Source organism: Scylla paramamosain, unplaced genomic scaffold, assembly GCF_035594125.1.
Source record: "Scylla paramamosain isolate STU-SP2022 unplaced genomic scaffold, ASM3559412v1 Contig10, whole genome shotgun sequence".
NCBI lineage: Eukaryota > Metazoa > Arthropoda > Malacostraca > Decapoda > Portunidae > Scylla > Scylla paramamosain.
Genome location: NW_026973675.1, coordinates 440001 through 445000, shown reverse-complemented (window position 1 = coordinate 445000; position 5000 = coordinate 440001).

The window sequence follows — 5000 nt, the reverse complement described above, 5'->3', positions numbered from 1 at the left end:
ACTCCCTCCTTTCCACCCTTGCCAGCCTCCTTCTCCGCCCCTCGCCGTCCGCTAATCACTAATTTCAAGGCATTCACTCTCCCTCAAGCAGGATATCAGGCAAGCAGGGGCTGAGGTGAGCACTGGTCAGCGAAAACCAAAGGTGTGCACGAATTTCATAAAGTCAGTCAAGTGAACACCGAGTGAAGGTAATGAACTTGTGATACTGTTGATGTTATCCTTTTCTTCTTCTTTTTTCTTTTTTTCGTGTTCCTCTGTTTTTCATCTTCCCTTACTCCGTCTTACTGATTTTTTTTCTCTCTTTCTCTTTTCTTCTCTTTCTGTTTCTTGTCCTCCTCGTCTTCCTCCTCCTCTCTCTTCATTGTAATTTTCCCCTTCCTCCTCTTCTTCCTTCTCTTCGACCTTCTATTCTTAATCCTCCTCCTCCTCTTTCTCCATTTCCTTCTCCTCTTCATCTCATCCTTTCTCTTCATTTTCATGTTCTCTTATTCATCCCTCTGGTTCACCTCTTCATTTTCTTTGTTCTTCCAGAGTCTCGTAACCTTCATTCTTATCATTAGCAACTTTCTCTTCATTTCCCTTTTTATTTTCCTCTTCAGGTTTTCACTCCCACTTGTCTCCGCTGTACTTAGCTTTCTTTTATTCCGCCAAGTACTCCTTCTCCTCCTCCTCCTCCTCCTCCTCCCTCTCTTCTTTCTCCTCCTCCTCTTCCTCCTTTATCGGTTTATGTCTTCCCAGGTCGTGTTCGCTCCACGTAAGGCAGCAAAGCGTGAGAGAGCAAGGTCGAGAGTAGAGGCGCCCCCCCCCCCGGTAAACCTGCCACCCCCTCCCTACGCAATGATCATTATTGTAGCAGCAGGTGATCGAGGATTCTACCTAACCAGTGGGAGAAACACGCGTGACAACTTCAGAAAGCATCTCTGTAGCCTCTGAAAATAGCCCTGGTGAGACAGAAAAAGCTCAAGAACACGAGGCTATAAGAACATTACAAAGGAAACAAGGGAAGCTGCAAGAAGCCATCAGGCCTACACGTGGCAGTCTTTACAAAACACATCAATTTCCACTAATCATTCATAAATTTGTCCAATCTTTTAAAACTCCCATATAACTCTGCACTAATGACCTGATTCCTTACTCTATTCCATTCATCCACCATTCTATTTATGAACCACTCCCTTCTTGTCTCTTTAAGTCAATCTTGAACCTGTCAGGGAAAAAACACAGACGACCCGAGTGGAGAATAATGAAGGTGTTTATATCCAGGTAAATAGTGATAACACCTGAGCCTCTGCAACGTGTTTATTGTCCTGTAATGAGTCTCCTGTAACACCCGGGAGTGACGTGCACCCTAACTGCCGCCACTAGGTGAGGAATGAGTGCCGCTGTATACTAGGGATCGAGTGAGGAGAGACTGACAATGTGATCAATGTGGAGGGAACTTGTGGTGGTGGTGGTGGTGAAGGAAAATAAAGAGGAGGAAGAAGAAAAAAAAAATAGTTGTGGTGGTGGTGGTGGTGGTGGTGGAGGAAGAGGAAGAGGAAAAAATAAGAGAAGAAAAAGGAAAAAAAAAGGAAAACGACGGGGAGAGGAGGTGAAGGAGAAAAGAAGACAAAAAAAAGGAGTAACAGGAAGACAAGAACAACATCAGAAAATACAAACAATATAAAACAAAGAAACGAGGAGCGAAAGGCAGGTCAAACAAGAACAAACAAACAAACAAACAAACAAACAAACAAAAATGCTCCTTCACAATCGCAATTCTCACCTATAAAAATAAGTAAATAAATAAATGAAATAAATAAATAAATAAATAGATAAACAGAACATGATAACACAGCAATCATCTCTTCCTTAACTTTCCTCTTTTCTTCAACCCTTTCCTTCCTCCCTTCCCTCCCTCTCTCCCCCTTCGCTCCCCTTCCCATCCTCCCTCTCACCTCTCCCTTCCCCTTCCTCCCCTCTCCCTTCTTCCATATCCCCTCAGGTAAGGTTTAATAGAATTTCAAGATTTTTTTTATTAATCTAGACACGTAAAACTCTCTCTCTCTCTCTCTCTCTCTCTCTCTCTCTCTCTCTCTCTCTCTCTCTCTCTCTCTCTCTCTCTCTCTCTCTCTCTCTCTCTCTCTCTCTCTCTCTCTCTCTCTCTTTCTCTGTACATGTGACGTAGAAATATAACCATAACTATATTTGCACTTTAGTTTTGGAAATAATTTGAAAATGTTTGTTGCGTCAGACACTTGTGTTTCAGTGACGAAAAGAAGATGAGGTTTACAAGAGGAGAGGTGGTGTTCTACGGATTGGAAATTAGATCTTAGACCGCGAATGTTGCACAAGTTTATGGAAAAAAAGTTGGGGGGGTTGTCAAGACACTTAGTCGATATCTGAAGAGCAGTCCAACCTGGGGACATTTGTGGTCCCCTTCCCAGATGAGGACTCCGAGGTGAAGGAGTATATATATATATATATATATATATATTTATATATATATATATATATATATATATATATATATATATATATATATATATATATATATATATATATATATATATATATATATATATATATATATATATATATATATATATATATAAATCTGGATGAGCGGTGAAGGAATGAGGGCAAGATAATGGTTCACAAAGTCATTCTTTCCCGCAAAAAAAAAAAAAAAGGTAGATCCGAAAGAAAGGCAATGTAGTTTTCATTGAGGACACTTGTGTGTGGAAACAGCTCCAGTCACAGGCAGCAGGAAATACAGACCATGTCGGAGAACGAAGCAGCAAGTTATTAAGTACGTAACTGTGTTGACACCAAGCAAATGTATACACCAAAGAGCACCGCAGTTGTTTATGTTCCACACTCATTATATCAAACTGCCTCGCGTCCCGCCAATGTAATCCTGAGTTAATGGATTAACAGCAACTCTACCAACGTGTGATGTCCTTAAATGTGTGTGTGTGTGTGTGTGTGTGGTGTGTGTGTGTGTTTACGGAGGAGTAAACAGAAGAGGGAAGGTGCTCCTTGTTTTATCACGATTTAAGAGACTCTAGAGACCCTACGACCTTTCAACACTCACTCAGCAACGCATTAAGTACGCGAGTCCATTGTGGTTGCTTCATGTAGAAGAGGAGTTTTGGACTTAGCCGTTATTTGCCTTTTAAACCTGTGGTGCCTGGGCAAACCCTCCCCACGACCAGATTTCTGCAGGTGGCGCATGCGCAGTTGGAACCTGACTGGGCTGTTGTCATAGCAACCACAGTTGCCACATGTTACCTACCCATCTTCTCATTATGGCAAGACAGTTGTCAGATTTAAGAAAATTACAGAAAACTCAACTTTCTCGGTTGTCAAAAGACGAACTAATAGAGAGTATTCTTGCATCGAGTGAACAAGATTCTATTGCAGAGAAGTTGAACGATGTAATAAAGGAATTGGCAGACCTGAGACAAGCACTAACGTCACCTGGAAGTGTCATCAACACTAAGATTACTGAGTTGCAGCAGCAGGTCAACGTGCAAGCTGAAATAATATCAAAACAACAACGTTTTCTTGAAGGACTGGATAGGAAGGAACGAGAATGCAACTTAGTAATACTCGGTGTCCCAGATAACGGTGAAGAGCTGGACGGTGAGACAGAGGACGTGGATAAGGTCAACAAAATCTGGGATGCAGCTGGTGCAACGAGCGAGGTGCTGAGTGTCCGACGGCTGGGTGACGGTGGTGCTGCTGGGGGAGCACGACCACGGCGCTCTCGTCCCATCCTGGTTACCGTGAGATCCAAGTAAGACCGGGATGCTGTGCTCGACAAGGCTAAGAATCTCAAACAATGCAACACAGAAGCGTACAAGACTGTTTTCATTAAGAAGGATGTTCACCCGAGTGTCCGAGCAGAGTGGAGGAGGTTGCGTGAAGCAGAGCAAGCAGAGAAGGAACGTCCGGAAAATGTTGGCTGCAACATTGTGTTTAACGCAAGAGAGCGTCAGCTCTACAAGGATGGTGTTGTGATCGATAAGTGGAACTGGCAGGGTTTTTAGGTCGACCACAACATAATACTAGAGTTCTTAAAATCTTGTCTTGGAATATTAACGGTTGCAAAACTAAGTTAGAAAAGAAGAATGTGGAAGATATGTTACTGAAATATGACATTGTGGCACTGAATGAAGTGAAAACATCGCTACGTGTATGCTTGCCTGGCTATGTTTCTTACATGAGCTACAATCAGAACGCAGCTCATCGTGGCGGAACAACTGTTATGATAAAAAACTGTCTCAGTGAAGATGTAATAAGAGTGGATACGAGCATGTGTGACCAGGTGTGGTTTGAACTGAGTTGTGTACCTGGAGTAATGTTTGGTGCCTGCTACATACCCCCAAGTGACTCACTGTACTTCTCTCACGAGTCATTTGCAGCTATACACGAGAAGCTCATGGAAAACAACTGTGATAAGTGTTTAATATTAGGTGATGTAAATGCGAGGTTGGGCAAAGCTGTAAGAGATATTGCCAATAATACTGAATATGCATATCCACTCATACCAGACGATGTAAATACTCCCAATGATAACGCTTATGCCTTAGCATCAGTTTGTAAAGACAATAACTTAATTGTGATCAACAATCTGAAAACTCGTGAGAAGCACTTTGTAAGCAATCTGACATTTAAGAAAGATAGCACATGGATTTCCGAGTTGGATGTTTGTGTAGCGTCAGAGATGTTAGTCAGGAATATTGATTTGTTTCAGGTTCACCAGACAGAACACTTGCCATCAGATCACGCTCCGATAGCGGTCCAATTATGCTTGAATAAAGTCAATCTTGACCATGTGTTACGGCGTGCCTACCATTTAGGCGGTCATGCATCACTACTGGGGACTGCGGAGCGTGCTAAGATGACGAGTAAACCTATAAAATTCAATCAGATTAATCATGATATGTTCTCTAATTTAATTTCTAATGTTCATGTGGATGGTAATGATGGCACTGTAGATGAGTTTGCAGAAA